The sequence below is a fragment of the Manis javanica genome, chromosome 1 (genome assembly GCF_040802235.1).
Source record: "Manis javanica isolate MJ-LG chromosome 1, MJ_LKY, whole genome shotgun sequence".
NCBI lineage: Eukaryota > Metazoa > Chordata > Mammalia > Pholidota > Manidae > Manis > Manis javanica.
The window spans coordinates 21,573,655-21,599,266 of NC_133156.1; the positions used below are offsets into that span (position 1 = coordinate 21,573,655).

At 45.8% G+C, this 25,612-nt stretch overlaps 1 long non-coding RNA gene across 3 annotated transcripts in view; it reads left to right on the top strand.

Moving 5' to 3' along the window:
- Positions 1–25,612, top strand: part of LOC118971239 (uncharacterized) — a 72,248-nt gene that overhangs the window by 18,768 nt on the left and 27,868 nt on the right. For 2 of the 3 annotated variants that reach the window (XR_005059597.2, XR_012128289.1), the window contains 2 exons: positions 10,466–10,533; positions 15,802–15,887. This is a non-coding gene — a long non-coding RNA (uncharacterized lncRNA). Of the gene's footprint in view, positions 1–10,465; positions 10,534–14,727; positions 14,908–15,801; positions 15,888–25,612 lie in introns of all 3 variants that reach the window. The other variant, XR_012128288.1, reaches the window with a different exon arrangement.

A 25,612-nucleotide genomic window follows, 5' to 3' on the forward strand; every position in this document is an offset into this window, starting at 1 on the left:
TGGTGCAAAACCAAGATTACCATATACCTCAGAACTTTCCAGTCATGCCTCTTGGAATGAATACTTCAGGCGACCCAAACACACCGATTGTTTCTGAACTGCTTTCAAACTTGGGGACAGAGTTAGGCATCGTAGTGGTCATAAAAATAAATGCATCTGTCCAAATGGTACTCATAAATCATTTGTTCTTCAGATAAAATGTCCACGTGTGTTAACAAGAAAGAATTGCTCAGAAAAATATTATGCCACTGTGAAAATTGATAGTACACAAGCCTGTGAGCACCAGATCTTTTTTAAACACAGCACCTAGAGGTAGATAAACAGAAAAGAAACTGATCAAGTAGGGCCAGGGAGTGTCTCGACAATAAAGGGGACATAGAACTGTGGGGAGGAGACCCTTCTTCAAAAAAAGCAGTAATGAAAAGTTTTGTATCATTACCTTAAGAGTACCTTCGAGCAGAAATAGGGTAGTTGTCCTCATCATCAAAAACCATGAAGAGCTCTGGGTGTTAATAAAAAGTGTGGCACTATTAAAGAACTTCATCATTTTCTAGGAGTTCATATTTTAAAAGTAAGTCACCTGAAATTTCTACCATACTAATCTCTACTTAAGGAAAAGATATACCAACATAGGAGTGGTATAGAAATTCTTGCCCCCTCCAGAGAAAAAAGTTTGAATTTTTATAAACAGATCTTGAATGGGAGTTCTCTGGACTCTTTTCCCAATTTTTCTGTTAATCTAAAACTTCTCTAAGAAATAATGTGTATTTTAAAAAAAAACACCTTTGGGTTCCATGCATGTTGACAGTGATTAAAATTGCATGAAGGTAACAAGGGTAAATATCACAGAATGCACGGAGAATGTCAAGCAAGAAAGTCCTTGGCTTCTCCTCTAAGTAATCCGTTGAAGTCTGACCAAGAAAAATAGGGCTCTCAGCGTTTGAAGGTTGAACTCAGAGGGCTGCTGAGGGACAAAACTGCTGTAGCCACGTGGTTCTCTTTGGAAGAAGATTCGCAGGTGGTAGTGAGGTGCCTGGACCGTGGACCTTCTGCAGGGCTGAAGAAGAAATGACACACCCACGTGAGCAGAGAGCCCCAACTAACAGAATTCTGCTTCCTAATAACCACCAGAGACATTTTGGACTTAGGAAAGCATGCTTTAGTTTAGACACTGTGAACTATTATGTTATGAATAGTGAAATAAATGAAATTTTATTTACTTATTGATTACAAGGCCCTAAGACGACTTAACATTTCTAATTGCCCTCGGCTTCTGAACAGTTTGACTAGTTTAAGGTTGAGCCCAGTTTTGGAGAGCAGACAAAGTTGTCAGTTTATACAGAGACAGCTAGATACAGCAGGGGCTGGGGAAGAACAGAAAGATTAGCCAGTAGATTGAATATTTGGTTTAGAGGGCAGCTATCTATCTCACACCTTTTTCCAATATAAGTTCCAGATTAACAATCATTTCAATGTGAAATGAAAGCAACAGAAATACTTGAAGAAAAAAAGCAGATTTCTATAATCTTGGGGGTGAGGAAGCACTTTCTAAGTGTGATTCCCAAAATCAAATGCAATTTTAAAAAATCGATAGGTTTTATCATTTTTAACATAAATAGCCTAAACAACATCTTTAGGCTTAGAGTACTGGAAAAAATATTTGTTGCATACACATCAGATAAAATGTTCGGACCCTTATTATATACTGAGCTCCTAGAAATTGGTAAATGGATGAGTTCACCAAAAGGAAAATGGTAAAAGACGTGAGTAGGCACACCCAGGAAAGAAATCAGGTGATCAGCACATATTTGACCCAAGTTTCACTCATACTACAGTGCAACGAATTTCAAATTAAAGCAAGAATAACATCCTGTCCTTCCTCCATCAATCAGTGAAGATTAAAATGATGAAGAGACAATGGTGGCGAAGGTGCAGGGTTGCAAGCAAATCACAGTGTCAGAAGCACAGATTCATCTTTCCAGAGGAAAAATTCCAGAGGAAAATTCACCTTAAATATTTAATAATTGTTAAAGACTTTCCCTTTGCCTCTAGAATACCAACTACAGAAATAAGGATGAAGTATGCTCATCTCAGGATTTTCATATTAAAAAATCAGAACATCTAAGCTTCTAAATTAGGAATCTTATCCTAATCTTCTCACATTAGGAGAATTGAAAACTGAGTTAAATAAATTATATACCCTTATACAGTCATTAAAAATTATATTCTCTGTAGGATCTTACTATGTTGATGGACAGTGACTGTAATGGGGTATGTGGGGGGGACTTGATAATAGGGGGAATGTAGTAACCACAAGGTTGCCATGTGAAACCTGAGCATAAGATTGTGTACTAATGATACCTTAATTTAAAAAAATTATATTCTAGAAGAACATTAATGAACATGGGAAAATGTTCAAGCTTTATTGTTTAAAGTAAAAATAGCAGATTTTGACACTGTGTGTATTAGATGATCTTACGGCTGTAAAAAATGTTATGTCCACTCAGATAAGTTATAGAAGAATAAACACTAAAAGGCTAATGAAAAGTACCTTTGGATGTTAGGACTGCAGGTACCAGTTGGCAGCTGAATCGTGAAGTTCCTTCTGCACTGCCTAGCAAAACCTGTTTTGACCCCTTTAGTTTGAGTCGGTAATAGAATTTTGAGCCAGTGTTGCCCATTGACAGAAACCAAATCAAGGACAAAACTTGGGCAGAACATTGGCACAGTAGATGCAGATTGAATGGCAAAATGATTTGTTGATGGAATGATTGTCAGTCATTCTGTGGGACTTGAAGTGAAGACTTCAGAGCAAAAGAGAAGGTGGCGCTCAGGACTGGGACTCGGTAGGCTTCTCAGAATCCGCATGAAGTCCGGAGCAGCCGGCCGGGAAAGAGCATCTCAGGACAAGGCTGGCCTCATGGCAAAGCCTCGCAGCAAGGCACTGAGAGGTGTTACCAGAGTGCCTGGCACTCCTGTGTGCCCCAGCTCAGTCTCCCGGGATTTCTTGAGTCCTGGGAAGGGGCCTGATTCAGTTAAAAGAAAAGCATAAAGTTGGCAGCCAGGCGGACACCCTACACTGCTTTGGTGCCATTCTCGTGGAAAGTAACTCGGAAGGGGAGAAAGGCACTCTGCCAACTGGCTCGGCCTGCAGCTGGTGGAACCGTGCCATACTTGGCAAAACAGGGTAGCAACCTTGAATCACGCCACCCAACCCCATCTCTCAGGCGGACCCATTCCTAGCACTCGTGCCCGTGACAGCTCCTTAGTGGGGCGCCAGATGTAACACACCGGCTTTGACCTGCTTTGGCAGGGGTGTATGCCAAAGAGAGGGGACCTGGAGTCTGAAATAATACTGAGACTCAAATTATGTTCATATTGAATGGGAATCTCTTCTTGGTCCAGTGGTCTTTAAACTTTTCTTTTTAACAGTAACACAGTTTCTGTGAATTAAGTATTATGTGTAATCCAAAACTTTAAAAAGCCAGAGTTGACTGACATGGGAATGGGGGTGAGGGCCAGAAACCCAGGCGTTACATGTCACCCCTCTCTAATCTAGGGGTACTTCTTGGGACCACTAGGGCTGAAAATCACAGGTTCCTCCAACGTCCAGAGCTGTGCAGTGACTTGGCCTGGATATGCAGCCGCCAAGTGGAGCCAGGAGCCAGAACTGCTTGCCCGGGGCTCATGCAGCCACCCCGCTTCCCACTGCCAGTCCTCCGCCTTCTCCCTGAGAGACCCTCCACATGCGTGAGGTGCGTGAGGTGCTAGCTCACCTCACTGGCGTAAATGTTTTGCAACATACACATGTATCAAATCACCACATTGTACACCTTAAACTTATGCAATCTTCTATGTCAATTATACTCAGTAAAACGGGGGGAAAAAATCAAAAAAGAAAAAGAAAAAGGAAAAAGAAACCCTTTATGGTGCTCCTTTTGGAAAAAAGACCCAGCCTTGCACATAGGGTGGTGGGAGGGGTCTGGGGAGGCAGGACAAGCTGCAGACCCCCAGGGAAAGGCCACACGGTGCCTCCACACATGTGCCCCTCGGCCCCCTGGCCACGAGGCCGAGCCTTCGGGCTGTGTCTTCTGCAGGACGTGAAGGCGCCCAGGCCAGAGTGGGCTCTCTGCAGGCGTCCCCTCCTGCTGTCCCTCAGCATGGCTGGAATCTGCCGGCCCTCCAAGGTCACCGCAGACCCTCCCACAAAGCCTTTGATTTCACATGTAAGGGAATTCCCACTGGCTGATTAAATATTTTTATATTTTATCATTTTCCTGCAGCTAGTGGCTTTTGGCATGCAGGGTATTTTTATAAATGTTATAGGTAAATATTATGGGGTCAGTCACAGAGATGAACGTGTCCTTGTAAGCCTATGCCTGGGAGACATTGAACTCCACTGTAAAAAAAGAAAGTGGGACTAAAGTAAAATACCGGGAATTTGGAAATGCTTGTCAAAGTATTGCGCCCGTGCACTGTGCATCCAAAATTCAAGGTTAATAGACTAGGCCAATTAAGGCAAATTGATTTTATGTGTTTATCTAGATACCCAAGGGATTTCATTGATTTTACTTGAAGTTTGTGGCATTTGTTAGAAGGAAGGGAGTAAGTAGGGTCACACTTTCACATTAATAACCATGAGTTCTGTTTTCCAAACAGAACTAGACCCTTCCAGACACTTCCACAAAGCACAGTGGACATTCCCAAGATGCCAAGCCCTACTCAGGGCCTCCAGGGGCCACAGGGCACTGTGGGTCCAAATGCCCTTGGAAAATACGGAAAGAGAAGGTGCGTGTGGGCGAAGGCAGCCACCTGCCCCAGGGCTCTTGTGAGTGACATCTCCGTGAGCTGCTCGGTAGCTGATGTCAGGAAAACCCTCCTTGACACAGGGTGACACTGAAGGACCTTCACTCCTTTCTGGGAAACCCCAAGCTCTGCAGTGACTGTGCCCGTTTACAGCCCCAGGCCAGAAGCCCCCGGGAATCCGCGTGCGGGTGCGTGGCCCACAGGGGTGTCCACCGCCCCAGAGCATCCTCCTGCCTGCCTCTCAGCTCCCATCGTCCCCGGCCAGGTCGGGTGAGCTCAGTGGGGTGCCCTGCCTCGGCTTGGAGGGTCAGGTTCTGCCCGGCCCATCTCACCCCCCCAGCTGTCTCCACCTTTGCCCCCATGCCAGCTTGAGGCTAAATTTATCTGAGTCCAAGTCATTTCAACATGTTTCTAATTAGCCCAAGTGCATTCATCCAACACACCCATAAATGTCCTTCGTTTTCAAGGTGCTTTCGACACTATTTGCTGTCTTCTTCCAATTTGAGAGCTCAGCCTAGACCCAGGTAATCAGTGAAGTCTTAGCACCAGGTGTATAGCAGGGTGTCAATAAATGTATGGCCAGGAGGGGAGGGAGGAACCGCCTGGTGCCTGGCCCACGTCCTCCGGGTGATCTTGAGGGGCCCGGGGAGCATCCCGTTTGAGGGGTGCTGACAAGGAGGTGCAGCCCAGGTGATAAGACAGAAAGGGTGTGGAGACCACAAAGTGCTGAAGGGCCGGATGGGGCCCACACAGGACTAAGGGCGGAGCTCCCCCTTCGGGGCCGTCTTCACTGCAGTAACACTGACCCCACAGCCCGGTTTGGGGGGCTGCGGAGTGGGGCGCACAGGGAGACTGCCCTCTAGAGGCTGCCGTGGAAGGCTGCGCGCTTTCCTCCTCCGCTGGCACCTGCAGCCCCAACCCGTCTTCCTGGGGGTCCCCCCGGGATGTGGAAGGGGCGCCTTTGAGGGGTCGCCCTTCATTTCCAGGAGGAAGCCTTTCACAGCTTCCCTGGTAAAGTCTCACTGTTCGGAAATACCTAGGGAGGGAATGGAGGGAAAGACACAATTTTTTAATACTTGGAAAGTCGTGTCTGATTAAGGGCGAGTTTTGTTGTTTACATATGCAAAGTAGACCTTTGATGGTGGTAATAATATTCACCGGGCTGAAATACTAAGGGCCTCGCTCCCTGGTTCCTTGCGGGAGGCCTGTGAACCAGGTTCTCCGCGATCTCCCGTTTCCAGGAGGGGAAAACGAGGCAAAGTGCTCAGGCCACGGGCTGGTGGGCAGCGGACCTGAACTCCTGAATTTGTGTTTACAGTTCATATTCTATTCTCTTTGCACTTGGGCCACATGGACACATACACAACTGGGTAAATCTTGTTAAATAAACCCCATTCCAGGATGAAAACCAGCAACTGCTCTTTCCCCTGGGTTCCAGAGCTTTCGCTGCTGGGCCCTGCATTGCCTACCCTGGTAGCTGCCTGCCTCCACCGCTCACCCACTGAATCATGCCTCCTGACAGGCCCATGACACCCTGTCCCCAGGGCCCCCCACCCTCCCGGGCCACAGCCGGGGCACATACACGCTCACAGAGGCTGGCCCCTCCTGGTGGGTCGGGAACCCTGACTAAAAACGCCATTCCTGCTGACTTTATACGTGCCACTCAAGTACCTTAGCCTGTTTTTTTCCAAAGGCTGTGCAGTGCCTTCAGGCCCACTGCTTCCAAACCTGAGCCCCTTCCCTGGCAGAGGGAACTGCGAGCCGTGCTCCAGCCGGGCGGGAAGGAAGGAAGGAAGGAGGTCCAGGTTTTGCTCTGCAGTTTCTAGAACCTACCTTCTCATTGCTGGCCTCCGTGCAAACAAGGCTGCATATACGGCCCCAGCCTTGCCCCCCTCTGCAGCTAACCCCAGTCCCTGTGCACGGGGAGGCTGTGCTCAACAACACCCATTTCATGGCTCCTAGAGAGGTGCCCCTGGAACAGGGCATCTTCAAATGTTGCCATTGTTATTTATTAATGGAAGTAATTGGATTGCATAGCTGGTGCCTAAATTCGAAGTTTCAGAGAAACCAAGTTGCTCATAGCAACAATATTATGTCCTAGCCCACTGTTCCCACTTTCAAAATATGTTAAAACAATAATACTAAAGCTCGTTCAAATATGCCAGATCTGAAAGAGCGTTACTCCCTGACTGCACTATTGTGCAGTGTTCCCAGCTGAAAGTCTATAATCTTATCATTTTTGGCCACACATCCACATACCACCCTGGGTATTTATGAAGATAAGTCCTGTGCTGAGATCAAAATCGACGATCACTTTTTTCTTGCTGTGTCTAAATCTATTTTTGCTGCTTTAGAAAAAGAAAAAAGATTTTGAAAATATTTTTCCTGTGGGTTTGTTTGTTTAAAAAAGGTTTCGGTGAAGAAATTATTCCAAACAAGAAGTATCTCGAGGTTGTCAGCTACCAACCACTGCGTGTTTGGCATATCTTGAATTATTGTGGAACTGACAATTAGGTTTGAGGATTATTTGGACCCTCGGCTGTGTTATTATTAGGTTTTAATTTTTTTTTACGTTTATCTGTCTAAAATTATAACTCCATTAATTTCTGGCACCTTGTGAGCACGGCTTTACTTGCTAATTGAACTCTGTGTCACCCATATTTTATGAACTTCGATTTCCTCATTCCTGAGGTGGAAAGAGCAACACTTACTGAATAGAATTGTCAGGAGAATCAAGTGACATAATGCAGGTAAAATAGCGTTTTTACCTGCTCACTAAAGGGTAGTTTTGAAATATTATCTAAAGAGTGAAGTTTAATAATTGGGTCACAGCAATCTGTGCATGTCTTCTGTCCCCACACGCCTGCGTGCTCTGGGGGGAAGAGCCGTGGCCTCCTTTGGCCTTTGACCTTCCCCAGCCTTTGGCCTGGTCCTGACACAGAGCAGCCTCTCAGTGAATGTCGGCAGAATGAAATTCATCTAAGTATCAACTAGCCATGCTCTCCGTTGCACTGATAAACAGTTGTCTACGTTCAGAACTGGTTTCTTTTCTTTCAATGCATTAAAAATTCTTAAGTCCAATTTTTAAGATACTGTTTTTGTTTGGCTCTTCTGTTTAAGGAGCTGAAGTTGGAATGCTAATGGGAGTTTAATAAATTAGTGTTAATAAGCTTGCACCTAAAAAAGTCAGCAGATAAATGAGGTAATCGACTTTTCCAAGGGGAGGTAAAATTGAGACAATGCGGGAGAACAGCAGGGATTTGTTATTTGCTTTGGGGCTTTTCTCAGAAACCAAGAGGTGTAGTCCGGAGAGCTGAAATGCAGCTGAGAACAGACTCGATCTCAGGTACCACATGTCGGCTCTGCTGCCAGAGGACCAATGTCGTCAGGGCCCTCTGCTTAAAAGAGTTAGTTAAAGGCACATTGGGCTTAAACATGTAACTTTTGCTCTAATAGATCTTTTCGTTGAATAGACCTTTTTCACTCTTTAAATATATACAAATAAACATATGAGCAAATGCTCCAAGCTAACGTACAAACATTATCTGGTGCTACTGGATATTTGTCTAAAATATCTAAATCTCGAAACACTTTTGGCTCAGATTCAAACATTGCATGTGTGTGTATGTTTAAAGAGAACTTTATTTTTCTGGCGTGGTTATCTTTTTTTAAAAGAGAACTTTAACTCATAGGATTGTGTCAATATTAGTCTAACGCATTTCAAACACCCAGTATGTGCTAGAAACAGTGCAAAGGGCTAAGGGTATGGCCCAAAAGAGTACAAGGAAATGTGCTAAGTTTCTAGGAAGAATGACTGGGGCCAAATTGTGTAATGCTATGCCTTCGAATTTGGAATATATGTTATCTTAGAGGACAAGGTTGGGAAATGTGTTCACTTGGAATGAAAAGCAGTGTAAGTATTGGCTACTGGGAGAACTGGGATGGAAGTGGTTCTACCACCGAAAGCAGCTCAGTGGACTAGCACAGCTTGGCAGGGAGGCGTGGCAGGGACACCCACACTCTGAGGATTTTCATTCTTTGTGGGCAGAGGTTCCTGGCAAAGGGGTGTGCTCAGGAAAGGCAGCCGCAAGGAGGATGAACCAGAGGAGACCTCATTAACGTGTGTGACCTCCCCTCGTAGGAAGCTGCTTTCTGGACACAGGAGACCCCAGCCGACTCCCTTTGTGGTTCCGGATGAGCACGCAGTCAGAGGGGGGAGGCGGGATGATCCCACGCTCGGGACAGGCGTGATGCGATGTAACGGGCATTGCTGCTCTGCCTGGTCCGCCCGTGAAGGGAGAAAAGTCTTCTTTTCATTCATTTTCCTTGTAGGAGTTGAGCCATAAACCTGTTCACACAGATTACAAGACGGAGGGTGCATGTTAAAAAGAGACATTTTCTGAACCCCAAGATGAGTATCATCCTGACCAATATTACAAGTTCATCCAGGAAAGTGAATTCCTATCTTTTGATCTAAAGTAGCCCCCAGAATCTGTTGGTATTTGAGCACATTTCTCCAAAACCAGGAGCATTTCTCTGAAAGAGAATGTAGCTAACAGTGCAGTGTGTCAGTCAGACTTGCAGCAGGAAGCAGATGGTCTCCTCAAGCTGAGGAAGTGAGGAGTGTTCATGAAGAGTGATTTACAAAGGTGGGGAAAGATTTAGGGGCCTGCATAAAGGATGTGGAAGACCTTGGGGCTGAAACAGCAGACGGTGATGGTGACTGGTAAGCCCTTTCTTACCACCAGGTCTGAAGAGAAATGTGCCAGTTCCAGATCTCAGGGTGGGCAGCTATAGAGAGAGGGTCACTGGAGAAGAGCTGTGGCAGCCAACCTGTGCCCCCACCGGGGCTGAGAGCCCATGGATGGGGCTGCACAGACTGGCCTGTGGAACACAGACAGGGACAGGGAAGTGGGGAGACTGAGTTTGGAAGGCAAAGAGGAAAAAGAATAGCTCAGTGCAGTTTTTGGTATGTGGCCAATCCACATAAAATAATGATGATGAAACATCAGCAAGACGGTGGACTAGGAAGCTCCCACCGCATGTTCCTCCATCAACAAAGCAACGCCAAAAACAAACACAAAATCCTGGCCTGAATGGCAACCGTCTTGGTCTTGAGTGGTGGTGACTCAGTTCCCAGTTCCACTCTCTAAGCCAGCGGGAGAAAGCGACCTTATTTGCAAATTATAATGTCCATCTTTTCTAACCTGGCTGGGGAAGTGATACTCAAGTCTTTTTCTCAAATAACTCAGAACAGAGGCAGAGAAAACTGCAAGCTTTGCTCGTAGAAGCTGCAAGGGGGTCACACACCCACAGACACCTGTGGCAATAGATTCTCATTGGAGATACACAGCAGACCGTCCAAGGCCCAGAAGAGAAAGTAGGGTGAGACACTTTGGGAAATTAGGAGATTCAAAAGCACCTGTTCCTATAGGGAAACCTCAGAAGCCACGTGCATACCCAGGTAAGACGTATGCTCAGAAAATCCTGAGAAGACCTAAAACTTTCACCTAAGGCTAATCCCTAGTCTCAGAGCAAGCCACACTAAGCGGAAGGATTTCCCTAGCGCAGAGTGAGTCCACCAGGACTGGGAGTGGGGCTTGCTCTCTCTTTCACTACCCCCCTCTGTCTTTCAGTGTTTTTTATTTGTCTGTTTCAGGTTCTGGCATTCAAGGAAATCTCTGTCAAACCATCAGCTAAACAACAGCCAAAGCAGCAGAGACACGTGTGAGTATACATGGCAAGGAATAGAGTTTGCAAAAATAGCTTGAAAAGTCTCAAAACACACAGAGTATTTCAGCCTTCAGCAAATAAACAAACAAACCCTGGAGAAAGGGGAAAATCTGATCTCCAGAATTGTGACATTAAAATAATTAAATGCCCAATTTTCAACTAACAACTACAAGGGATACAAAAAAAAAACCCCAAAACAAACAAACAGGAAATAATGGCTCATTGAAGTCACAAAATAAATGCACAGAAACTGTTTCCAGTGAAGCTCACTACGGACTTACTAGACAAAGACTACAACAACTCTCTTAAATATGCTCAAAGTACTAAAGGAACACATGAACTCATCATGCAAGGGGATCTTTAATAAGGTTCCACCCCAGTTTCTCAGCAGAGCCTTGAGGGGCTAGAAGGCAGTGGGATGATATACTTAAAGTACTGAAGGAAAAAAAAAACAAAATAAAAGAAAGCTGAGAATTCTCTATCCAGAAAACTATCCTTCAAAAGTGAGGGAGTCATCAAGATAATCCCGGACAAAGCTGAGAGAATTCATTAGCACTAAATTTTCTCTACAATAAATGCTCAAGAAAGTCCTTCTCAGATGTGTGTTTTTTTCCCACACCACTAAGCAATTAACTTAGTTCTGACACAAAAGAGAGAGTGTCAGATCCAGCAGGTGAAGGGCTCAGTCCTGCACTACCTTCCACTGCCCCACTTCAGATGCTGATCACAGGTCTAGGTTTTCACTATGCTTTTGACTGGCTACAGATCAGATGTTCCCACAGTTCCTCCTTCGGTTTGATTAATTTGCTCTAGTGGCCCACAGAACTCAGAGAAACATTTTACTTACTAGATTCTTGGTTTATTATAAAAGGATATAACTCAGCAACAGCCAAATGGAGAAGATGCATAAGGTAAGGTAGGGGAAGGGCACAGAGCTTCCGCCCTCTCTAAAAATGACACTTGCCCAACACACCCATGTGTTCACCAACCCAGAAGCTCTCTGAACACATCCTTTTGGTTTTTTTATGGAAGCTTCATTACATAGACATGATTGATGAAATTACTGGCCTTTGGTGATTGAGCTCAATCTCTGACCCTCTCCTCTTCCTAGGGCAGGACTGAAAATTCACCCCTCTAAGTACATGGTCGGTCTCACTGACAACTAACCCCCTCCTTAGGATATCTAAGGACTTTGCAAAAGTCATCTCATTAATATAACAAAGACAAGTTTACTGATTTCCTCATTTAGGAAATTCGAATGCTTTCAGGAGCTCTGTAACAGGAACAGAGGCAAGGATCAAATATATATTTCTTATTATCAATCACAATATCACACCTTCAAGTTGGAATAAACAGGCAGCAACGTGAAGCCAGGTGAAGACATAATGATTTCTGGTAAAGGTAATACATGGGCAAATATAAAGGCCAGTATTATTATCTGTTGTATTGTATTATTGTAATTTTGGACTTAACTCTACTTTTAATTTAACTCCACTTCAGGATTTATAAGACAACTGCATAAAAAGTAATTATAAATCTATGAAAATGGGTATATAATGTATAAAATGTAATTTGTGTTATCAATAACATAAAGGGGTAGAGCTATTGAGGAGGAGTATTTTTTATACAATTGGAGTTAATTTGGTATCAATTCAAATTACATTGTTATAGATTTAGAAGGTTATATGTAATCACTTAATCACTATGGTAACAACAAAGAAAATAACTATAGAATATGCACAAAAGGAAATGAAAAGGGAATCAAAATGTATTGCTACAAAAACAGCTAGACACAAAAGAAGACAGTAATGGAGGAAACGAGGGGCAGAAAGGATACAAGACATTGAGAAAACAGGTAACAAAATGGCAAAAGTCAGTCCTTCCTTATCAGTAATTACTTCCAATGTAAATGGACCAAACCCCCCTGTCAAAAGACATTGGTGACAGAACAGATTTAGAAAATCGAACTATATGCTGGTAACATGAGGCTTACTTTAAATACAGAATTAGGTTGAAAGTTAAAGGATGAAGAAGATACGCCATGCAAATAGTGACCCGAAGAGAGCTGAGATGGCTTTACAAATACCAGACAAAACAGGCTGGAAGTCAAAAATCACTACGAAAGACAAAGAAGGATACGAAATGTGGATAAAATGGTCAATTCACTAAGAAGATATAGCAATTACAAACATATATGCACAAAACATTAGGGCTCCAAGATATATCGGGCAAACAGGCAGAACTGAAGGGAGAAATAGAAAGTATTAAGATAGTAGTAGGAGACTTCAGTAACCCAATTTTCCATAATGAATAGAACAACCAGACAGAAGGTCAATTAAGAAACAGTGGACTTGGCAACACTATAGACTTGGAGCTATTGACATGTACAGAACAGCCCACCCAACAGCAGCAGAATATACATTTTTCTCAACTGAACATGCAGCATTCTCCAGGACAGATCATCTGTTAGATCACAATACAAAGCTTAATAAATTACAAAAGATTGAAATCATGTGGAGATTCTTTTCCAACCACAATGGAATTAAATTAGAAATCAATAACAGAAGGCAACCTGGAAAATCCACAAATATGTGTGAATTAAACCACATACTCTTTTTTTTTTAAATTAAGGTATCATTGACATACAATCTTATGAAGGGTTCACGTGAGCAACATTTAAACCACATACTCTTAAGGAGCCAATGGATCAAAAAAGAAAATCATGAATGAAATTAGAAAACACCTTGAGACAAATGACAAGGAAACTAGAAACAGAACATGCAAAACCTACGAGATGCAGAAAAGCAGGGCTGAGAGGGAAATTTAGAGTTATAAATGCTGACATCAAGAAAAAAAAGAAAGATCTCAAATCAATAACCTAACTTCACTCTTTAAGGAACTATAAAAGAAAAGTAAACCAAACTCAAAGCTAGCGAAAGGAAGAGAATAAAAACCTGAGCAGGGGTAAACAAAATGGAGAACAGAAAAACAACAGAGAAAAAGCAATGAAACCAAAATCTGGTTCTTTGAAAAGATGAACAAAATTGCCAAACCTGTAGCTAAATTGACAAAGCAACAAGACTCAAACAACTAAAATCAGAAATCAAAGGGGAACATTACTCCTGATTCTACAGAAATAAAAGCTCTAACAAGAGAATGCTGCTAACATTTGTGTGTCCACACCCTGGATACCCTAAATGAAATGGACACATTCCTAGAAACACACATTAATCAAGACTGAATCATGAAGGAATAGAAAATATAGATTTATAACTAGTAAGGAGATTAATCAGTCATCAGAACCTCACAATAAAGAAAAGCCATGGACCAGATGGCTTCACTGCACAGTTCTCCCAAACATTTAAGGGAAAAATTAACACCAATCTTCCACTCATGCTATGAAGCCAGCATCACCTTGACAGCAAACTCCACAGAGACACCACAAGAAAAGAAAACTACAGGCCAGTATTGTTTATGAACAGTGGTGCAAATGTTTTCAACAAATACTAGCAGACAAATTCAACGGTACACTTAAAAGATTATATACCAGAGCTGACTGGGATTTATTCCCGAATTTCAAGGATGATTCATTATATGAAAATTAATCAATATAATACAACACGTCCACAGAACAGAGGAAAACTCCCCACATGATCATGTCAGCTGATGGAGAAAAAGCATTTTACAAAATAACAATTACTACTTCTCTTTATTTGGGACATGCTCTGTGCCAAGTGCTACATCAGGCATTTAGCATGGAACGTTTTGAATCCTCAAGATGACACCCTAAAATACTATGTTATTGCATCCTTCTTACAAAGAAGAAAATGAGGCTCAGACTTCAAAAACAAGCAATTTGTCAGAACTATATACATAGGAAGGGGAGGCCATGTGTGCCTCAGATCTTCGGGCAAAGCCTAGGGCTTTGCTAGTGGGCACTGGGCTTTTCCTTCTGTTGTAAGGAGAATTGAAATGAAGGTAACAACAGCTGATCTCCAAAAGTCGCTACCCAGCTGATGTATTTCCTGAATTGGCCCCCGCTGTGTTTATTGCCGACCCATCCCTGCTGGCAACGAGGGTGCATTTGCCCTATTTGGTTGCGGTGGGGTCCGCCCCTCCCCGGGTCTGCTCCCCCACCTCTTCCAGTGCTGACTCTGGACACTGGATGTGGTCTCTTCACATTCACAGTCTATCCAGGGCAAGAATGGTTCCTACGCAACCAGCAGCCCAAGAACGGAGCAGCCTGGGGTCCTGGCGGCACAGACGGAAAGGAAGTCAGTAAGCCGAGAAAGCACCAGTCAGTCTGGTTTTTGACTCAGTCATCCTGCATTTCTCTTGAAAAAAGAAAAAAAAATTGCTTTCTGAAAGGTTGGTGCCAGCTCACTGAACTTGAGTTATAAATAAAAGTCAGAATTAGAGTTTCCAATTTTTTAATGAGTTTTAGTAGGTATGTTGTTTAGCTTCCTGACAAACTAATGAAGTGCAGAGCTGCTAAATTGTAAAAATACCTGTGATGTTTGTTTACTTGGACTGTTACAAGCAAAGAGATCTCTTAAGATTATATCCTTTTTTGTAGTGAAACTCAAAAGATATGCTTCTGCAGACTTCTGAATTTGTATGTTTTAAACTTTCAAAATCACTTTCCTACCTGTTACCTTGCTTGGGCCCCACCACAGCTGGCAAGGGGTGTGCGTGGTGCGCCAGGTTTTTCCCCTTTGGAGGTAACACTGCCCGCGGGGAAAGTGGAAACGCAGATGAGGACCCAGTTGCAAGGACACGGTCTGAGGTGAAGGGGCGTCTGCATGGTCTCAGAGCCTGAGTTTTTCTCAGACTTAGAGATTTGGGGTTTCTGGAGAATTGGTCCTGGCAGGTAAGCTGCTCCTTGCTAGAACTGTCCTCAGAAACTCCACATTTTGTGTAGGTTCCGTTTATTGCCCTCTGCTCTTTGGTCATTTACAACGCCCTCCTCTGTCCCTGGCCACATGCACAGAGAGCGTCAGAGGACAGGAGGGGTACTTCACGCTACTCAGGCTGTGAAAATGCCTAAATTCTGCACGCTATTCGTCAGGCTGCACACTCCCAGCTTCCCATACCAGCCTGACTTGCCTTAAGCAAACATGGCCTATTAAAGAAAGGGCGTGCCTCTACACCTCCCCTAAGGGAATGGAAGTTTAAAAAAGAAAGAAAAAGCTAAGAAAAAGAGGACAGGAAAACCTTCAGTTACAAGTCACACCAGGTCACACGGCTTGTTATCTACTCCAGGGTGCAGGCTTTCACCGCGGAAAATGGAGCTTCTCTGGGCAAGAACGTCCCTGTCGCGGACATGGCCGCAGCCCAAACGACAGCTGGTGAGTCCTGTGCCGCGTGTGGTGGCTTGTCTGTTCCATCTCTGGAGGGAGAGGCTGTAAGCAGGTCCCAGGCCAAGGCCTTGGTGGCCTCTTTGCAGTCCTGCCTCTCCAGGTGGAGGGAGTTGTGGCCTTTAGGATGACCAAGTAGGGTACACCTGGTGCCAGGTAGTCCGGGTGGAGCATAGAGGTGGGGAGGTAACCCACTGAGATGACTTAGAACCCGGTGGTCCTGCCAAAGTCCTTACTAAGCTTTTGAACAAAAGACTGGTAAATCCCCAAAGATCCAACCTGCCTTCTGGGGTTTTCAAAATCAGTCCCACCCTGTGAGCTGTAGGAGACACGGTTCTTGCCTGCAGGGCACCCCTCAGCCATGCGATGCCTGTCTGCGCTTCTCAGTTCTGAACATTAGTTACCCCTGCTGTCAGCAGTAGCTGGTTCAAGTTCAGATCTAGAAATATCTTCCCTTTATGCTCCGTTTTCCCTTCCTCAACCGCCTGCACACTCCCCCGTGGGAGGAAGCCTTTGTAGAGCCAGAGGTAAAACGCACCTCGGGGTGGCCCAGGCACCGGGGGGTGCAGGCTGCGCCCTAATCACTGTGTCTGGAAGGGCAGAGGCGCCCCTTCCTGCACTGGTGATGCACAGCCTCAGGGCAGTGAGGATGCAGGTGGTCAGTGAAGCGAGGGGGAGCAAGGTAGACACTGGCCCCCAAGTACGGACTTCAAAAGGCGTTTTCATTGTAAACGGGGCTCTTCGGTCTTGGTCAGTCTCTCCACCCGTCTGTCCCTTAGTGTTTGAAGCCTGAGCCGCTGCCCCGGCTCACACCTACTTAGCAGGCTCCACGGGGCACGTCCTGCGGGGAGCGACCTCGGGGGTCTGACTGCCAGGCTGGGGGGGCGGCACGGTCCGCACCAGTACACGCGGGGCTCCCACAGGTGGGAGAGGTGCGGGCCCCCATCCTTCTGCGAAGGACACTCCCTCCTCTTTGCAATACGAACTCCACTTTCACATCCCGTCATTTAGATTTTCAGGCAACTCTCTAAGCAGTCATTTCTGCAAGTTTAGGATACTCTTAGGAAAATGTGCTCATCTTCAGTAAATGGTAAAATAAAAGCAAGAACCACTCAATTGGGGTGAAAACGTAAGGGTGTAACCTGACTTCTTTGCTTCCGTGGTGCCCACATGCCCCTCTGCCCGGCCTTTAGTCAGCTGCCCCTCCCCGGTCCTGCAGACGGCTTCATAAACTCTGACCTAAGGGCGAGTGGTTTGTGTTTCTGGACTGGGGTGTTGGCGATGACCGCACAGAGCCCTGGGGTGGAACGTCTCCCCGGCTGAAGGCTGACAGCCGAGCTGGCGCACCTGTCGGTGCCCCTGAGGAAGGGCCACACTGCGCAGTGCAGGCCAAGGGCGATCTGGGTGGCCCCTCCAGCCTCTCCCCAAACCTTCAGCCCCGGCAGATGCTGCCCGACTGCCTGGAGGCGTGGGGGCCGAGCTCAGCCCTGCCGAGTAAACGCGGCCCCCACGGGAAGGCACCCCAGGGGCAGCAGAGGCCAGCTGCCAGGGTCCACAGCCCGAGGCCTAGGCAGCTCGCCACTGGCTATGGACAAGAATGCTGTCACGTGCTCTGCAATCTGCGTGGGTCCTGCCGCAGTCACGCCTTGACTAAAGTGGGGCAGACAACTTGGAATCGGCTCTATTTTTTGGTCATTTCAACTTTTGTTAGTGAAGTGATACAACGACTTGAATCTTTCTCTCGGTCCTCATTTTCCTGCACATTTCAGCTTATCTCAGGAAGTTGGTATCAACGAACCTGTCGATCATACGATCTCCGGGGAGGTACCTGGGGGAGGGCCTGATGCAACTCCGTCAATTTCAGAGATGAGAAAATTAAACACAGAACTTCAGGTAAACTGTCCAAGGCCACACAGCCGGCCAGAGGCAGAGCTGGGGCTGAAAACCAGTTCAGTTCATCTCTCCTAGAAAATGAGTAGTTTTTAGCCAAGTGTAGTTTGATTGACTCACATTAATATTTCTTTTTCCAAAACAGCTTTTATAAGGGATACGATAAAAAGGGACACTTTCAGGTTGAGATACCCATATTCCTGATACAGACATACAAGAAGATTAGAAATTGAAGCATATTACTCGGAAAGAAGATGAGAAAAACCTGGGAACGTTTCTGTTCTCATATTTGTCCTTCCTAATCAAAACCATATGAAAAGCTGGGAGACAGCCAGGAGGCCAGTGTGATGGCCAAGATGGGGAGGGGACGGCGGGACAGGGGAAATGAGGGGACGCGAGCAGACCTGGTATGATTTCCAGCACCTCAGCACACCGTCCACCTTCAGTTCTTCATCAGATAAGAATGTTTTGCACAAATGGGGCCAATTTGTGCTGCACAGGGAAGCCTGTAGCTGTGCCCTTCGCCCACCACTTCCTGTGGGAGGCAGCGAGGCCGGCCCAGCCCTTCCACGCCGGTGACCAAATGCTTCCAAGTCCGGGGAAGGACCTGTTCGCCCCTCCTGCCGTGCAGTGGGAGGCATCGCAGCCAGCCCCCCATGCTCAGCAGGAACACAGGGGCCACCGCCCAGGTGTCCCCCCCGCCCCCCCACCCCCGTGCGTGCATGTAAAACAGCTGGATCCTTCTTTGGCCCCCTGTACACAATCACTATCTGTGCAAGTTGATTCTTCGTAGCTGTGATTTTAAGTTTCCTTCTTCATGACAGCACAAGACATTTTAGGTACAGGAAAGGGGCTCAACCACATTCCACCTCTCCGTTACCACCATCCCTTCTCGGCCGGGCCCCGGAACCTGGCGTTTGGGGTGCAGGGAGAAGTTCACCAGCAGGCTGCCTGCTGAGAGCCACTCTCTGGGTTTTCATTCTTAGATCAGCTTAGAGGCCAAACGGGAAGAGAAATGATCCGGCCTCCCTGAGCTCGGCCTGAAACAGCCAGTGTTGGTCCTCGCCCGTGGCCCAGCCCCGTCCCCCGGCCTGCTCCTCATTCTCCCTCCCTCCCTGGTCACCTGATGCTGTTAACAGTAAGATCCCGCAGCCGGCTTCCCAGTGGTGGGCGCCCTTGCCCCCGAGCAGCCTCTAGAAGTCCCGTCACCCCAGCCTTGCCCCTGATATCCCCGCAGGTCTGAGGCGGGGATGGGGAAGGGGACGCAGCCGGCTCAGCCGCTTCAAGCCCTCTGCGCCCAGAGCTCCGCTGTCTGGGGTGACTCTCCCTTGAGGGTTTTCTCTGGGGGCTCCTGCCCCTCAGTCCAGCTCGAATCTACATGTGGGAAAAACGCTGCTCCAGTCCCCTGGGCCACCCGCAAGCCCTCAGAGTCCTCTGGCCGCCCTGCAGTAAGGGAGCCCCCCCAGAGCTGATTCTGGGCAGGCCCTGGCTATGCGCAGCAAGGTGGTAACTTCTTATTCAGGGGTGGGGCTCCGTGAGACGAAATGATATGCCCACCCACACAGAGCTAGTGGGAAACGCAGGCCCAGACAGGCTCAGAGCTGCCCTTCAACACAGTGCCCTTCCCGGTGCCCCAACCCTGGCACAGCCGAGCCTCAGGGAGCACTGGCAGAGGGTCAGCTGGGGGGACTTTCTGCCCAGAGACTGGTCCTTTGGTTTTTTAATTTTATTTCTCACAAGTAGAAGGAATTATTTATTTTCACTAGGAAAGCTGAAGGAGTGGAGAGCCCCAAACCCTAAGTGTGGATCATATAATCTGCAGAGAACTCCGGGCGGGGCGGAGCGCAGGAAGAGAGAGTGACCAATAGGCCAAAAATGCCAGAGACAAAAGGAACCTAACCGTCCTCATGATACCAGGTTCTTAGATCGTCTGCAGGTCTTCTCACTTAGTGTTGTCAGCATTTCGAAACCCATGTGCTCACCCAGTGCTTTTTCAAGGAAACCTCGTAACTCAAGGTTTTGTGTAATTTCACTTATATTTGGGATCGTGAATACGTGCACCCTCATAGATTCTCTCGTACTTGGCACCTCCCTCACACATCCATCGAGAACACCTTGCACAATCCCACAGATGAAGAAAATGCCATTGGGGGGCGCTGCCTAAGCCCCCACAGCTGTTAGCTGCCTGCCCAGGACGTGTGCCTCCCTTCTTCTAGTCAGGGGTTCGGTCCTCTGCAGTATTCTGGATCCCTAGAGTTCAGGGGTGTCAAGCATGGGAGATGTATGTAGAGTTTTCTATTCTTCAGATTGCTTAATGTGCTCAAAATATTTCCTCGGGGAGAGTTATTCCAGGCATCTTCTGGGAAAGAAGCTCACGGCATATCTGTCATCCAAGGTTTGCTTAGTCAGTGACAGAAAGAAACATCGATGGTAGAGGCAGAGACTAGAGCCCCAGCCAACACCCCATCAGCCTCTGAACAGAGAAGGGATGTGACTGGGGGCAAGAGTTATGGAAAGAAGCCCCAGCGGCCATTTGAAGTGGGCATCGTGAAGGCTCACGGCGTGTCGCCCACAGCAGCACGCAGGCCTGGCTCTCAGGTTTAGAGTGTTAAGAATAAAACTACTCAGCCGAGTGAAATGAAATTATTAAATGCTTACGAGGCCCCAGGAACCCTCAGAAATTTAAGCAACACTCTATAATTAATACATATGGGATTTATTTAATCAAGGGGAAGTACAGCTGTACTGAGGCTCGCAGAGGAGGAGAGGGCGGCACCTCAAAGCCGTAAGATGATCTCTGAGAATATAAGAAGCACCCAGAGGTCGTGCACACGAGAACTCCAAGGGACAGGGAAGGACAGCGGCCCCTGGGAGGCATGTGTGGGCAGGCGGGTCACAGGGACTTCCAGAGCTTTTTAAAAAGGGTTGGAGAAAAAGAAATCGGAGGCCCGTTAGTAAGTCAGAAGAAAGACGGATTTAATGATGAATATGACATTATTGAGATAATGAACTGCATCATTAAGTTCATCTTTTTCAAAGAAGAAAGAAACTATATCTCCAAGAATCAATCTTTGTGTGTCTGTGGCGGTGGGGGGTGGGGGGGGCATAGAAGTCTGGTAAACAATCAAAATTTAAAATAAAGTGAGTTCAAAAGCGAGCAAAAATAATCTGTCGCATGAGCAGTCGGGAGAAGATGACCTTGGGGAGGAGGGCGGGGCCTTCTGGGATCTGAGAGGTTCTCTGTCTGTCCCCACCCTGGGCAGGGTTCCAGGGGTGGGCAGGTTTCCTTGTGAATGCCCTGTGCTATACAGGAATAAAAAGGAAGAATAAAAATGAAATAAAATTAGAGTTTTCAAAAAGGTAGATATTAAAATTGTGGTGATGTATAAGCCAGAATCAAACATGGGGCAGCAGACGATGGAACTGTAAAGAAACACACAGATATTTTAAAAAATCATTAGAGAGCCGAAAATGAAGGAGATAGCAACCACTTAGGACACGCCACATTTTACTTTGTAATCAGTATATTCCTGTACAATATATATTGATTGGCTCCTCCATGAAGGGCACTTTTACAACTGTGCCCTGTAAGTGGGTCCCCAATGGCACATGCTCACCTTGTGACATACCTCTGTCCTGAATGGGACGTTCAGGTGACTTGTCAGAAACAGCTGTAAACTTGTAAGGTCTTGGTTCTAGGGCACAGAGCCGGACTCACTGAAGGGGCGCTATGCTGCACCCCTCTTTCAAATTACTTGTTTCTAAGAGATATAGAGAATGACTCTTTAACATTGCTCTAAATTTTGTGATGGATAGTTCTTATTATTAAGAATCTTATATCCTATTCAAAATTAAATCATCACTCTCTCACTTTCTTTTTTTAAAAGTAAATCCAAGTTTCCATATATTTAACTTGTTTAAATTGAAACATGTCCAGATTCGCAGAAAGGAATGAAATCCTATAGCCATATGGGACTTTAAGAAAAGATTAGTCAATCAACCAAAAATAATTTGATTGCTAATTATGTGGTGAATCCATAATTAGTTAGCATTGAGGATATGACAGAAGTCAAAGGTTTTGTTTCTGTTAACTAATAATCTTAGTTGAGGATAGAAGACTAAAAAATGAATAGCACAAAAATGCTATATTGCTCAGTGCTGTCTCTATTAAGTATGAATGTAATAGTATGAAATAGTGATGTAATAGTAATGAAATAGACTGTAATAGTATGTAATTGAATGTAATAGAATGAACACATTGTATCTTAAGACAAAATATATTGAAAAATTTTGAAGTAAGAACTATTATATTGACTGAAGTTTATATAGATCATAAACTGAAGGCTCCCTGTTTATTTCATGAATTACCTGATGAAGATCGAAATTAGATGTCATGCTATGAGATGGCTTCATTAAAATTTTCAGAAATTCTTTATAATAATGAAATTCACAGTTGGCACAAACTACAATATTTTGTGAAAACCTTAGAAAGTTTAAAAAGGAGGATGGGGGAAATAAGGGAATCTTTCAAGTTGAATGTTGGTAACCCTGGAAATCAATACCCATGTGATAGGCGGGAAGCGGCTGGTCAGGGCCAAGTGCCAGAACAGTGATGTGGTAAGAGCCTAAACCGGACTCGGTCAGGGCTGGGAACGTGACTTAGCAGGAAACAGCAAAACAAGTCACCAGAGGCTGGGTCCCCATCTCGCCAGGACAGGAGCGCCATACCGAGGGTGAGAAATCACAGTGTAGTGGAACGAGCCTTGGGCCATTTGGTGTCGGCATCTCAGCCTCGTTTCCAGCCACATCTGAGAGTGGATGGGAACTGTTCCTTTGGTGGAGGTGACTTCTGACTGAGTGTGGCAGGCCGAACAAGGGCCCCACAAAATATGGATGTCTCATCCTCGTCACCCATGCATGTCAGCTTACATAGCAAAAGGGGCTTCGCAGATGTGTTTAATGTCGGGTGTTGGGGGCAGCGAGGGAGATCCAGGGGCCCGAAGATAGCACCACCGTCCTCGGGAGAGGGAGGCCGAGAAGCTCAGCAGAGGAGAGAGGAGAGCTGAGTGCGAGGGAGCCCGCAGGGGACCACGGGAGGAACGGGCACAGACTGAGCGCAGCACGCCCCGAAGCTGGGAAAGCCCAGGAAACTGGTTCTCCCCACACCCCCCAAAGGGCACCTGGGTTTTCACCCTGTGAAACCGATCTCCTGGACCGAAGTGGCTGGGCTGGGGTCTTTCAAGCCGCTGAATCTGTGCTAACCGTTCAGAGCAGCATTCAGACTAGCGCCCATTCAAGATGGGCAGCCTAACTGCCAGGTTTCTCTGCGATGTTTCCCCTGCAGGCCGCTTGGTTTGTGTTCTTGCTGAATGACAGGAAATTCACAGCTACGCCAGTCTTCTTTCAGAGTACTTCTATTACCATTTTCTTGTGATTTTCCTGTCGTCGTCATGGCCTTAGAATCTCTAAGCTTAGATTTTAAACCGGGCATGGAGTCCTGGGCATTATCAGTAGTACTTCGGATGGTTCGAGGAACCCAGTCAGTGGGCAGGTTTCCTAAAATTCCTGTCTGTGCAGGCCCACAGCCCACCTCCAGCATGCAGGGAGTTGGGTACCCCAGCCCCAGGAAGAAGAAACGGGGCACGTGGCTTACGATTGTTGCACCTGGAGAATTGTAGATTCAAACACCAACCCTAAAGTGTAACTCTTAGGGTCTTTCTGTGGGATTCCTTGACTCAAATGTCTTTCTGATAGGTGACTTGTTCCCCACCTTCACAGCGGGAACAAAAACGTGAAGAGGACACTTTTAGAGAAAAAGTTTATCCGTTAGCACATTCTCCCTCTCTGGACCCTGGGCCCTTGAGGACAGAAACTACGAGTCATCACGCTTTGGTTCCACGACAACTAGTCGAGTGCCCAGTGAGTAGTCGGTGATGGGCCATGTTTTCCAAGGACACAGGAAAGGAGGAAGCAGACACACCAGTTCTTTCGTATTTTTCTTGCAGCTGAGTGAATTGGGGAGCCAGAGTGAATTGCATCGGTCAGTAGATACATAATATTAAAATCTATTTATAAAAAGGATTGTTTTTATGTCTCGATCAGTATCAACTTACTAAGTCAATTTTTACTGAGCCTAGATTGGAGGACAAAAATTAAGTACTATGGTTTGGATATTAAAAAGTCCTGATAGAAAATGGTAGGGTTGGTGAATGAAGTATCAGATGAAATTTCAAATGAATATTTGGGGCATTTTAACCCTACAAAAAACTCCACGTTTTTTTGTGACTTTTGTCATAAAACTGCACTTCCTATAGGCAGAACCTTAAGGAAGACTTCGATACATTGTACAACTATGAAAATATTGGCATAAGAAAGGCAATGTCTTTCTAGACACTTTTGAAGTAAAATGATGATAAGCTGACAGGTTGAAAGAAACAAAGTTAGTGCTTCAATAGGAAGGGCTCAGTGTATCTTTATTGTCTGATTAGCTCTTCAGTAGGTGTGGCACCAAGAAAAGAAATGATTTAATGTGGAAAAGGAAGAGCTGAGTTAACTGGATAGACTGATGTAGAAAGAAGCTCTTACCAAATGTCATGCACGGCCTTTATTCAACTGTCCTGGGATTATCATTTCTGTAGTGGCTCCAGAATTCGTCATATCCAGACAGATGGCACCCCATATTGACAAGGTGGCTCACGTGCTTTGTACCCGGTTTGTACACCTACGCATTGAGCTCGTCTTGTGCTGGACCCTTGGGGGGACTGTGCACTTCCCACAAGGGAAAGAGAAGCAGTGGGAAGTGTGGAGGCCTGGATTCCAGACCAACTATGACCCCGTGAAAGTTATTTACCATCCCTGGACTCCAGTTTCCTCTTTTCAAGCAGGGTAGGGTTGATTCGGATGACCTCCAAAGTCCCTTCCTATTCTGACATTCTGTAGCTTTGCACTTGGCCTACAGAACAGTGTTGTGCCTTAAAAAGGGATTTTGTCCTTTATCACATTCTTATGCCCCAAATATTTCAGGTCCTAACTTGTACACAATAAGGAGCCAATGGCACCTCCTTTTGATCTGGTGGTTAAAAATATTTAGTTCTTTGGTGTTTGAAATACTCTCTTTGAGTAGATATGATAACCTTGACATAGCTGGGTTTGTACTTCATTACGATAAACACATAATATTGGCAAGACCCCGTGAAATGATTGACTTGCAGTGACCTTGCGGCTGGCAGCAAACAGCTCAAGTTTCTCATCTTCACTCGGTGCCAGAAAAGGGAATTTGCCTCATTCAGCTGGACGTTCAGCCTTAGCTTGTTGGGCAGTGGGCAGTGAGAGCTTTAAAACGCTCAACATTACAGGCTGGAGTGTGAACTCCAGCAGCCTGTTTTGGGAGCTGTTTTTAAGTTCTTAATACACGATTAATGTGACCATTTTCTCCTTATCGCTGCCTTAGATTTAATTAACAGCTGGTGTCATTATTCTTGCTGGTTGTGATGCCAGACTGGTAAGATTTTGAATCATGATTGAAGCCTTCTGGGGTAAAAGCCAACACAACTGCTTTTGATGGGTCAAGACTGTGAATGTCTGCGGGCCATGGGTCTTGAAAAACCTGTTTGCAAGGCCCACGAGTGTCAGTGGTCCTGCAGGTCAAACCGCACACACACTTAATGAGCATTTCTACGCTGCTGGGTGAGATTTGGGAAGATGAGTTCTCGGCCCAGCTTATTCTCTTTGTTTATATTTTTCCTTCCCCGAATCACACTGGAGTCTGAGCTGGCTGCACCTCCGATATTTGCTCCAAGTAGACAGTTTGTTCTCCCAAGTTAGAC